The sequence below is a fragment of the Pteropus alecto genome, unplaced genomic scaffold (genome assembly GCF_000325575.1).
Source record: "Pteropus alecto unplaced genomic scaffold, ASM32557v1 scaffold42, whole genome shotgun sequence".
NCBI classification, from domain to species: Eukaryota; Metazoa; Chordata; class Mammalia; order Chiroptera; family Pteropodidae; genus Pteropus; species Pteropus alecto.
The window spans coordinates 1,796,381-1,809,370 of NW_006434825.1; the positions used below are offsets into that span (position 1 = coordinate 1,796,381).

The 12,990-nt window shown below is 42.0% G+C and overlaps 1 pseudogene; it reads right to left on the reverse strand.

The window, feature by feature from the left end:
* Nucleotides 1-10,124: 10,124 nt before the first annotated feature.
* Nucleotides 10,125-10,243, reverse strand: LOC112478181 (annotated as a pseudogene).
* Between the last annotated feature and the right edge of the window lie 2,747 nt (nucleotides 10,244-12,990).

The following is a 12,990-nucleotide window of genomic DNA, read 5'->3' on the forward strand; positions in this document are numbered from 1 at the left end:
GAAAATTTGAAGTATTTTCTTAAAGCGATTGCTGTCTAGGGGAGAGTTAGAAAAAATAAACAGCCAGCTACTCAAGAGATTGAGACCCCCTCTGACAGTTCAGAGTCCAGACTTTGACGACCCTGTCCTAGAGCCGCCAAAGTCCTCATGTGAGAACGGCTGGTAAATTCTCCCTAAGATATTGAGCATTCAGATTGTGTAGATGTAAACCTTTCTGGATGTGTCTCTACCGCTTTTTCCTTTAAGTGCATGCATCCTCAGCTCAGGAAAACTGAGAGAGAACAACCTCCTTACTGCCATTCACTTCCCAAGCACAGCAGACGTGGGGTGCGGGTCAGTAAATTATGTGTCCCGACCAGTCAGTTTCACTCTGAGTTGCGGGGCCCAGAATGAGGGAGATGAATCTCCCTGCGTACATCCTTCATTCATTTATTTAGTTCCTCCACAAACATGGACTGAGCACATACTGTGCGCCAGGCGTTTTTCTAGACATGGGAGATAACAACCTTGAGCAAGTCACCTGCTAGCCCTGCTCTCAGCCCTCTTCTTAGCAGAGAAACTAAATCCACACGTAACACTTAAGGGGCAGATTAGACAGCTGATGAAGAAGCCTCTTATCTCCTTGAGGTTCAAATAGCAATAGACCACAGAGCTTTTCTTCCGGGCCCCAGCCATTTGGAGAAGTGGAGTTTGCTATGAATTAGGGCAGTTGCCTGTGTTTGCAAAGAGTCACCTCAGGTCTCCCACTCTGCAGCTAAGCTCTGCTTTCTATGGATGCCTCCCAGGGTTCTTGATCCTATTAGGAAATGACGAAAAACAGTGTTCACTAATCAGATGGGCACCATCCACTGAGGCTGGCTGGGTTTTTGTTTCTAAGCGAGGGGCCTGGGATGCATGGTTCCTAAGCCTTACAGTCACCCTACAAGAGCAGCGCTATTAGTGCACCTTACAGATGAAGAAATTGAGGCTCCAAGGTTGGGGCTCTTCCCACTGTGTTCTCACTCTCAGAAGCTTCTAGGTAATGCCCAGTCTGGCCTCGTTATTCTTAGAAATCCTTAGATATTCCGTGATGTTCCAGAAATAACAATACCCCAGCGTTTGCAAAGCCAGTACATTCTAAAACGTGGGTAAATATAAGAAACATTTAAAGGTCTCGCTTTAAGAACTTTGAATCCGAGAAAAGCCGGTAAGGAGCATCCTTTTAAAAGTGCTTTCTCGAATCTCTTAACCTATCTGGTGTTCCGAGATGTTTTGGAAAATTCATTGGATCCATTCTCTTACCCTCATTTTTCAAACTAAGTAAGGCAGGGAGAAGTTCATTTCCTTGGCCAAGATCCCCAAGCTGTGTGCTTGGAAAGCGCATCATTTTTGTTTGAATCAGTGATTCTCACTAGAGGTAATTTTGTACTCCAGGTGACATTTGGCAATGTCTGGAGACATTTTTATATGTCACAACGGGGGTGGTGGGTGCTATTAGCATCTATTGGATGCAGGTTCAGGAGTGCTGCTAAACATTCTATAGCGCACAATATGGTTCCCACCACAGAGAATTATCCAGCCCCAAATGTCCCTAGCGCTGAGGTTGAGAAACTTTGGCTTATATACAGGGAGACATATTCTAAGATTTTAGTTTTAGAGAGCTATGTCTGGAAGTACTTTGACAGATAGATAGATTGAGCAGAAGTGAGCCTGAGTATGGGGAAAGGAGCGGGTGGGAGCAAACCGTGGGTGTCTGAGGGATATTTTCTTGGTTGAATTACAACAGTCCTGCTATGTAAGGCCTGCTTATGAAGACATCATCTGGATGTCACGCATGGTAGAACAAACAGCACTTAGGTCGGCGGTGGTCTGCCTCGGGATCTAGGGCCAAGTTATACATTTATCTTTCCATCAGTTGTTTATTGAACACAGGACATGATGACCGCTGTAACTGTAGCCACCTTCACTGAGCGCACGGTCGCATCTAGCACAGTAAGGTGATTTCTCCAGCATGGGAGACATGGGAGAGGGCGGCACTCAGAGGCATAAGCTAAGCACTAAAGAAATGCTGACTTAAGGCTTGAATTTGAGCTGCCGAAAAGAGACTTGGGGTCAGCACTACATCCTTCTGATGCTCAGGCACCCTATCGAAGAGCCCCATGCAGTTGAAAAACTGTCTTATACTATTGACAATACGGTCATAGTTAATGTCTCACATGAGCCTAGAAAGATAAGCTAAGCTTAAATTTTGTCGCAATTATGTTTAAAGAAGGTAGAAAAAAATAACTATTTCTCAAGTACCTACTATGATTCAAGCACCGAGCTGGGTACTTTATATACAATATCCAATTTAATAATATGTAGCTGGCACCTATTGAATGCTAACGCTAATGCCGTGAGGTAGCTGCTATTATTATCCTCATTTTACAGATGAAGAACCTTAAGAAATGTCACAAAAGAGGTACAAAAATGAATTGGGGCCTTTTGGTGTGATCTCTACTTAGCGACTTCCAAAGAGTTAAGTATAGAAATAGGAGTAAAAGAAACCGTACAGTGGTGAACCCCGACAAACATGACCTTAGCCAGGTGATCGAGGTCAATGCCAACAGTAATGTTACGTGGATAGCATTTACTTTTGATATTACATGATGAAAATGGCACTTTTCCCCTGTGGTCTTCCTCTCTCAAGCTCATAACCCCAGTATACTTAGGAAAAAAATCAGGCAGATCCTAATTGAGGGATATTCCATAAAATACCTGATCAATACTCTTCAAAACTGTCAAGGTCATTAAGAATAAGGGAATATTCTAGGAAACTGTCACAGCCAAGGCGAGCCCAAGAAGATATGGTGATTAAATGTAATGTGGTATCCTGATAGGATCCTGGAACATAAAAGGAACACTAGGTAAAAGCTAAGGAAATCTGAATAAAGTATGCACTTCATTTAATTGTAATGTACTAATGTTGGTTCGTTAATTCTAACAAATGAACATATACTAACAGAAGACACTAACAATAAGGGGAACCGGGTGTGGGTTTTTTGAGAATTTTATACTATCTTCATGCTTTTTCCATAAATCTAAAATCGTTCTAAAATTTAAAAACTTTTAAAGGAGTTGGAGAAACGTGGCTCTCTATTTAGATGGAGAAGCCACAGAAAGCTTCAGAGAACAGGTGGCATTTGAGATAGGCATTGAAGTATGGGTGATATTAAATTAACCGAGATAGGTGAGGAGAACCAGACAGATAAGCAATAGCATAGGGCTGGAAATACTCAACCAGTACATGAAAATCGGCTATAAATTAGGGTCAAATTCCATAGCCCTGAATGTATTTTTTTAAAAAACTTTCAGTTACAGTGCACATACAGTATTATGTTAGTTTCAGGTTACAACATGGTGTTTAGACATTTATATAATTTACAAAGTGATCACCTCAATAAGTCTAGTACCCAGATGACACCACACATAGTTATTATACACGTAGTTATTATAATGTTATAGATTATATTCCCTATGCTGTATTTTACATCCCTATAATTGTTTTTATAACTGGCAATTTCTACTTCTTAATCCTTTTACCTTTTTTTGCATATCCCTCTACTCCCCCTCCCATCTGGCAACCATCAAAATGTTCTCTGTATCTGTGAGCTTGTTTCTGTTTTGTTTGTTCATTTATTTTGGTTTTTAGAGTCTACATATAAGTGAAATCATATGGTATTTGTCTTTCTCTGTCTGACTTATTTCACTTAGCATAATACTCTCTAGGTTCATTCACATTGTCATCCTAAATGACCTTGAAGAAAATTTATAGTTTCCTTGTAGTTTATATAAGGAAAAGGAGCACAATGGAAAGTAAAGGTAGACTCTCATATCAGTAGGATGTATTCAACCGTAAATGGGATTGGTGTAGGCCGGTTAGGTGACTCCATGATGTCCTCAAAGACTCTAGCTTTTTTCAAGTGTGTTTTGTCATTCCAATGCTGTTGACTTTTATCTCTCAAGTATTTGCCTCACGGTCACAATATGGCTGCCATAGCCCTGGGTATTACATCCTCATTCTTCATTCAAAGGCACAAAGCAGGTGGTAAGAAGGAAGTTTGCTTTTATCAGGAGGATCGAAACTTTCCTCCAAATTTCCCAGCAGACTTACATTCCATCGGCAAGAATTTAAGTGCATGGTTATCCCAAGCTTCAAGAGTAAGCTAGCTTCCAATAAAGGGTAATATGATTATATTCTTGGCTTGGATAGATCATTATTCATCTCTTGGGATTAGTTAGTATAGAGAAAGAGAAATGGCTCTTTAGTTGCTAACAGTATCTGTCATAGCTATGACACTGTATATACATGATAAGTTTTCCTTTCTATAATATATATTTATGTTCCTTACTAGCTTTTTGACTTTGTGAAACCTACTTAACTTCACCATGCCTCCATTTCCTTATCTGTAAAGTGGGGATAATAATAATAATACTCTCACCCAAGACAATTGTCCAGGTGAGATAATTCCTGTAAAGTGCATGGAAGAGCCCCTGTCACTTAGCAATACCTTAATAAATGTTGTTGTTATTGTTGATGATTGTGATGATGATGATGATGATGATGATAATGATGATATTATTAATTGTTGTTATCCTTGAAAAATGAATTTCATTTCTTAGGCTTTATTTTTCTGTCCCAAAGTATTTAGCAAAATCTTGGAAACATAACAGTATTCAGGAAAAACTTCTTGATTAATTTTCTGACTGCTCCACCATTTCTGCACTTTTAAGTTACAAAATTCACCATGTTGCATGTCTTTTAAATATATATCAATGGGTCCCGATCTTCTATAGGTTAAAACAAGGCATAAAACATTTTCCCGAAGCACTCCCTCTACCCTCAACCTTATTTTTCACGTCTCTTTTCTGTGTACAATCTAATAATGCTGGTCTTAAAAATTCCCAGCCCTACCATCTCATGTGTATGTGTTTACAGATATTTTTTCCTTTGAACATTTGGTTTCCTCTACCTGGAGTATACTTCCACTTCCCCTGTACATTTAGAAGACTCCTGTTCATCTTTCAAAACCTTTCTTAGACATCATCTTCTCTGCGCTGTCTTTTGAGATGTCACTTCTTGCCCAGTAGTGCAATATCAATATTTTATGTTATGTTTATACTTTCTATCTATGTCTATTGCTTATTTTGTTATTGTTTTATACTGTCTTGTGCTTCTAGTCACAAAGTTTAGTTTGGGGTATATAAAAAATTCTTATTATTTTCTTCAATTGAATCTTTTATTGACTAGACTTCTTACATCTCTAAAGTACTACATTTCCATAAAAGATAGCTCTATCGTGTGATGGATGTTACCTACACTAATAGTGGGAATCATTTTGCAATATATACAAGTATTGAATCATTTGAATATTGAATACCTGCAACTAATATTATGTTATATGTCACATTTCAATTTAAAAAATAGCTTCGTCTGTGAAACCCCTGAACTTGCAGTAGGTTTCACTTGCTAATAATAGAATAATTCTCTTTATAGATGCTTAGCGATTCTTCTAGTGTTGTCCACACAGCTTACCAACCATCTCATGGTTCTTTCTTATTCTCTATGGGTTCAAATACATTGGGAGCCCAAATTTCTCACCCTGTTCTTATTAATAAGTAAAATATCCAACCAGGCTATTCTACAACTTGACTGGTTGGAAGAGAGCAAGACCCTCCTGTCTCAGTATGGATAAGTCAATGCCTTGTTCTCCAGCTGTGGTCCCATCAGGCAGTGATGGTACATTGATACGGAAGCCCTCGACTTAGTTGCTTGTTTACAGCACCATGACCCAACTCTATCGGTTGGTACCAAGGCACACTCTGAGCAACCAGACTGGATCAAGCTTTACGTTACTTTAGATGGCAGTAGCAAACACAGCCGAGGAGAGGACCAAGTGTGGGTACCAAAACAAATACCCATCGTCTTATCCAGGGTTTCACCAAGAGGTGATGGAGGAAGTCAGGAGCCAAGGATTCTAGTAACAGGTCTAGAAGAAGAGTGCATGTTGATTCAAGACCAAGTGTATGAAAAAAAGAATAGTTTCTCTTAGATTCTTATTGGTTGCTGGGTCTTATTGTGAGGAGAAAAAGCATAAGATGGGTGTAACTGTCCCATGGAGCTGGCACCTCTGTCTGGCGTGATGGGAAGGGCAGAATTTCCACTATCACTCACTTTTACCCCACGTTGCCTCGTAATATCCGTTCCATGTTTCTTTCAACACCACCCATTTTGTTTCCCGAAAACATCAGCTGTCCTTAAGGGTTCTTTAAAGAGGGGATTAAGCAGCATTTAGAACTTTGTCCAGTACCCTATTCTAATGAAATGTGTTGTTACTTGAAAGAATTATTTAAGCCTATGTAAATTGGTCAATGTGAGAAGATGTGGTTGGGTGGAGGCAGGCAGAGTTGAGTTGGTGATAAAAATAGTTTTATCTGCATTTGGACTGATTTTGAAAAGGTTTTTAACCATTGCAACTGAATCCTTTTCAGAACCCTTGCTTTTTTTCTCTCTCTCTTTTTTACCCGAGTTGCTATGAGAACATGAATCATCTCTTTAGCACAATGACAGCAAGTGTAGCATTTAGGAGCGGACCCTGATTTTTCAGTTTGTTCTTTGCTCTCAAAAAGATAAGCTGTTGTTATTTCTTTCTTCTTGAACAAGCGCACCATGATTGCTGAAGTGGGAAGAATAATTGGACCAAATAGTCATGCGATTAATGCAAACAGAGAGAATTCATCTGTTTCAAGTACAGTAAATGCACTTCTGAAGATGCGCGAGCTTGCTTTCTCTGTTTATTCTTGGGCTGGGGAACAAATGTTGCTGAGTTCACTGCCACAAATTCCTGTGTTTCTTCCATGGGGTGGAGACCTTAAATGAACTGAGTTAAGGCTAGAAATCAGAAATCAGCCCTGTCTGGGGAGTGGATGGGCTTGCAAGGGAGCACAGCGGGGAGCACAGGGGAGAGCACTGCTTTGTCCAACATGACTGCTTCCCCTCTTCCCACTCCGCCAGGGAGGTTAAGAGGACTTCTGCTTTCTTCAGGATATGTTTCAATTACAAAATGACACGACTGATTGAGACAGAAGGGAAATTAGCATGGATTAGAGCCTTCAGGCATTTAGCTCTGTATTCAGCATTTATGTCATTTAGATGCCACAGGCATAAGGCAGGTACCATTATTTCTATCGGATAGATAAAGAAACTGAGATTCAGAAGTAAGCGTCCAAACTAACTCACAACAGTGGTATGCCGAAGCGCTGGGGTTTGAATCCAGGTCTTTATGGCTCAGCGTCGTGATGAGGGCATGGGCTTTGGGGCCTGACTGCCTGCTTTTGAATTCTGACTCTACTAGGTTGTAACTGTGACCTTGAGGGACGTCACCTCTCAGCACCTCAGTTTCCCATCTGTCAAAAATCGGGGAATGAAACGAGTACTTATCTAATAGAGCTGTTTTAAGGATTAAGTGAGTTATTACATGAAAAGAGCATAGAATTGTGCCAGTCACACAGAATGTCCCTAATGTAGCTGATTTCTCAAGGCCCAGGTGCTTTTGCTACAGAAGTACACCTTTCACATCACACCTGCGGTTCGCTGCAGTGGTGCCCTAACTCATTTGTCTTCATGTAATCAATCACCCCAGCGTACCCTGGCCAGGTTAATATCTCTAAAATCTCATTTTTTTCAGATCACTTGATATCTTTGGCAGCTCACTATTGCCTGTGGGGGTAGGGAGGGAGAGGAGCTTGACTGTTCACTCATGAACTGGCCGCACCCTAGTTTCCCCATGATTTCTCTGTTGCACTCCCTCTCCCCACTTTGGAACTGCTCCTGCTTTGGAACGTAGCTCTCAACTTCCGCCTCTGGTACTCAGCTCACTCTCCCTTCTATCATCGGCCTGTCTAAATACTGAGTGTTTCTCAAGTCCCTCACTTGAAACGTCCCCATCTTCTCCCAGAAATGTCCCTTGCAATGTGACCCCAACAGAGATGTTAGCCCCCTCCCTGGCTCCCAGAGCCCATGTCATTGGTAGTCCTCAGTCAGTGTCTTTTATTCACTGACCGGTGCCACCCACGAATCCCTGTTTCTCTTAATGGCAGGTATAAGGGAGAAGACCAGGGCTCTCGGTTGACTTCTCTTTCTCAGGGATATGCAGAGGTTTCTGTGGTTCCAGAAGCCTAGGAGACTTGGAGGGTCACTGCAGGCAGAGAAGTCCGAGTCTTGAAGGATCAGTTGAAGTTTAGCACCTAGGAAAGTAGAACAAAGGCATTCTAGACAGAGGGAAGAGCTTGTGCAAAGTTGTGGAGCTGTGAGAATCTACGCAGATAGAAAAGTCTGAGTTTAAACAGATGATGGAGAAACCACAGAGTAATACTTAAAGTTCCCAGTGACCAGTGGCAGCAAATGTGATTATTCTTCTTGCCTTACTCCCATCTTTCCCCTTCCCGCTCCTCTGGAATCAGGCTTCAGCCTTAAGTTGGGTTCTTCTTTCAGTTTGATAAACGGTTTCACCATTTTGCTTAATTGTTTTCTTCCAGCATTCACTAAATAGAATGAAGATTAAATCCGATTAAATAAACGAAGAACCTTGCCCCTACTTTGGCCAAGAAAGCCTCATCCATTTGTGTTTGTGTTTGAAGCGAGAATCCATCGGATACTGTTTCACTCTAAATTGGTTTCGTCCTGGGTTGGAGGATGTGCTTTGCCCTTCTGCTAGAAGTCCTGTAAATCTAGCTGCTTCTCTGCTATTGCCGAAGTACAAGGCAAGGAGAAAATAACTAAGGTAGTCTCCCAAGTATGGGAGGCTCGACAACCATCATCCAGTCGACCTGCAGAATAGCCCTATGAAACAGGTGTTGGTTTCCTGATCGGGTTGGTAGAAATAAGGAAGCTTGGAAAAATAAGGCACGTTCCGGGTTTCGTAAATTAAGTGAATTGTAGTGAAGAATAACAGATGCCCGAGGGCCGCACCCTTGCATGTTTGAATATGTACTAGCCTGACCTTTAGCTGCTGGCACCTGCCTTCCTCTGCTCAAGAGCTTTTTCTGGTCAACAGAGCCCTCTCTGCCCATTTCTGGGGGCTTCCCTCAACTTAGGGAAGATCCCTGCCTCCCACTCCCAGTGTGGGAGAACTCCAGTGCCACATTCTGTTCTATGAAAGGTCCCAGAATCCCCAGGGGAGTGAGTTCCAGCTAACTACAGTGGTCACTCTGTTGATACTGATGTTTATTTTTTTATTTACTGCCTTTCCTTCTCCTTCTCACCTCCCTACTCCCCGACCAGTGCTTCCAGGGATTCACCCTCAATAAACCAAATGCACTGAAATGCTTGTGTCAGGGTCTGCCTCTGATATCTGGGCGTGGATCCATTTGACTCTGAAATCGACAGCCTTAACATTGCGCCATGCTGTGGAGATGGCACAGGAACGATTTCACCGGGCCAGCATGAAAATGGGACGGTGGAACCCACTAGATAAATGACAAATGAGTTTTGTGTCAGGGGTCTCACGTAATTGGTTGGTGGGGGCCACTCAGAAGCTTCTTGGAGGAGGGTTTGAGGGCGTATCGGGACTAAGAGGAATGCACATCTGGATAGTGTGGTGGTGTCTGTGTGAGTGGGTGAGGGAAGAAAAGCGAGCATGGCAACAGTTGCTCCCCGGCCCTCACTCTTTCTTCTCTCTGTGTTAACATTTAGGCTCTTTGGGTAAGTTTGCCCAGAGGAGAATAAGGCCATGCACGTGGCCACCTTATGAGCTCTCAACGCAAAAAGTCATACAGTGAGAATATAGACTGAGCATCAAGTCAGAAACTCTGAGTTCCCATGTTGACTAAAAAGTTCTCTTCAAACAATCCCCTTCCCTTTTCATGCCCCTTTTCAGTGATGAAGTTATTAAGAGCAACTGCCATAATTTTTGTTGACAATGGCTTCCTAGCCAGCCCACCATCAGTCTGTGACCGATTTTAGTCTCTCTCAAGATACAGCCTTTTTCTTTTTCTTTCTTTTTTTTTTTCTTTTTTAGGCAAGGCAGCCCTTGGTTGACCTCACAGATTGCAAGAACCTGGTCAGCTTACAATCCCTTATTTTTAAATTTTTATTTATTTTTTTATGCCTACAGCACCTACTCTTCCTAGGTGGTCTCCCATCCAAGTACTAACCAGGCCCAACCCTGCTTAGCTTCTGAGATCAGACAGGATTAAGCTTGTTCAGGGTAGCATGGCCATAGACGATACAGCCTTTTTCTAACCAAGGGATTAATTTTCACACTCCAGTGGACATTTCTTTGGTGGGAGGTGTCTGTCCTCCTTCCAGGCCTTCTTTTGGTTAGAGCATCTTGATATCTTTCAGGGGATCCAACCCTTGTTCTCAGGACCTGTGCTTTTCTCCAGGGTTGGTTCTGTCCTGTGGTTCTGGCCAGGGAGCTCCATGTACCCGTCACTGTGGTTTTGTGGTAAAGAACAGGATCCAAATTACAGGCAGCGGGGCTGTTGCTGGGTCTTCTGAGAAGCAGATGTGCACCTGGAGAGGAGCCAGTCTGGACCTGCTGTCCCACCTCGCCCCTCTGTGTGACTGACACAGAAGAGGAACAGTGAGGAGATTGACAAAGAAGAATTAAGTCTGGGAGCCACTGTGTGATCCCCCTGGTCAAGCCAGGCCTGAAGCTAGTCAGATTTCAGGACCTTTCATTTCAATGAGCCCAAATATTCCATTTTTATTTAAACTATTTTGAGTTGGGCCTCCTATCTCCTGTAAATAACAACAACAACAACAACAACAAAAATCTGACTATTGGAATGATAATTTCACTGAGAGTGGCTACCACATTATGTCCACAATGAGCCTCATAATCCACTGGACTTCCATTTGGCTCCACGAATAGAAAAATGCGCTCTGAAAACTAGAGGGTAGTGGTGGTAACTCCCCAGCACCCTCCACTTCAGCCCACCCACAAATTCCTACCCATTGCTGCCCATGACTAGGTACCTCTCTGCCCCAAACAGAGAGAAAACAGACTTAAATAACTTTTATATCTCAAGCAGTAGACATTTATTATGGCCATAAAATGATTTTCCAGAGACTCCAGCCAGGCATGAGGCCTTTGTGTTCTGAATTTACCAATCAGTGGCAATTTGCTAAAATAATCATCTTCGCATTTGCTGTTAATAATCTGGCTTCAGGCTGTTACAACCCAATGGTTGGTCACGTCCAGTAATGGCCAATTTTTCAGGGATTATTGCTAAAATGATTAGGCGCGTCATGATTTCCCAGAGCACATGCTTTGGAGTTGATTCATTAGCAAATAAAAAGGCTTCTGGGTTGATTTGGAAAATGGGGGATGCTTATCTGAAAAGGTAAATATGTCATCATGTCTATTTTTCCTTCTTAGCTAAGTCCTAGCTTTACTTTCTTTCCTGCCCATTCATCATTTAGTCAGTAGACAGACTTCATCTTTGCTTGCTCTAAGCCTTTTATTGTAGCTGAAGGACCTGGGAAATATTTTACAGCAAACTAGATGAATCAATCAGTCCCCTTTTAGGAAATATCCATTCTGAGGTCTTTGGATGAGTCAGGTACTGGCCTAAAAATTTCGTACACAATCTCTTTTAATTCTTACAGCAAGATCCTAGTCTCCGGTTTGCTGAGTTGCTGAGACCCAGAGAGGTTACTTTATTTATTGCAGGTCATACAGCTAATAAACGTGTGGCCCACATTTGAATCCTGTGTTCTTCCCACTATGCTAGGAAGCCTGCCTTTCTCACGCAACTTCACTCGCCCAGGTGCCCACTTGTGCCAAGGTGGAGGCAGGTTAGGACACTGGCAGTCAAAGCATGGGAAACCATAGCGATAGCAGTCTTGGTTTGCATGTGGCTGCCTGGTTCGTACCCAATGCCAGTGTGTCTGCTGCAAATCCTGAGCTTTCTATTCCAGCTTCTGGAGCTGGAGAAGCAGGTTAAAGAGAGAGATAGAGAAAGGGACTTGAGAGAGAGCATTCCAGGCAACACTTGCCCTGAGAAATGCTCTTATCTTCTAAAAGAAGGAGAGGAAGGAAACTGTCTTCTCTTTGCAGTTGTAGTATGCATTTTATAGAAGTGATCCACAGACCTTTAGCCAAGAGCAGGAAAAAGTCACACTTTAATCCTTTCCTTTGGCATTGCATGAATGCAGGAGCAAATTGGAACACAAGTGCAAGAGTGTTAGAGAAAAAAATGAACCAAGGTGGAGGCAGATATTGTTTAGTCTTTACAGGCTGAACAGCAGTTGGGGCAAAGCTGGTCATTCTCTGCAATGATAATATTACCTCTGACACCAGAAAGTAGCCATTCTAAAATGGACTGGTGTAAGCACCAAAAGAGATCCTTACATGACACGGAAACTTGATGATGAAGGGGAAGAAGATCCTAACCAGATCAGAGCAGACACGTCTCTAGCCATACCTCACAAAATGCTTTCCCACCAAATTAATGTGAAGGCTTTGGTAACTTCTAGCTGAGCTGCATTGTAGTTTTCTGGTGTCGTATCATTGAAATGTTTTAATATCGTTCATTTTTAAGTTTACTTTTATTGACAAATCTACATGTTTGCCTAAAAATAAAAGTGCAGGAACCTTTCTTATCTTGATAAAGATTGTCCGGCAAAAATCAGCATCAAATGTCAACCTTAATAATAGAATGGTGAAGACATTTCAATTAAGGCCTTTAAGGTGATCTTAACAAGTTGGACGTATTGATACTTATGTTAAATCTTAGTAAATTGTACAAAGTTCATTCTATGAGATGGTCCAACTTATCTGGCTGCTTGGAGAGATTCGTACTCATATCTCATTGGTCAAAACAGGTCACATGGTGCTGGCTTAAGTGCAAGGGGCTGAAAAGTCATCTTCAGTGCCTAGGAAGAAGAGAACTAGATATAGGGAATTTCAAATGTGTCACTCCTGAAACAAGGGAGTTGAAAACCAACATGTACCTTTCATTGCC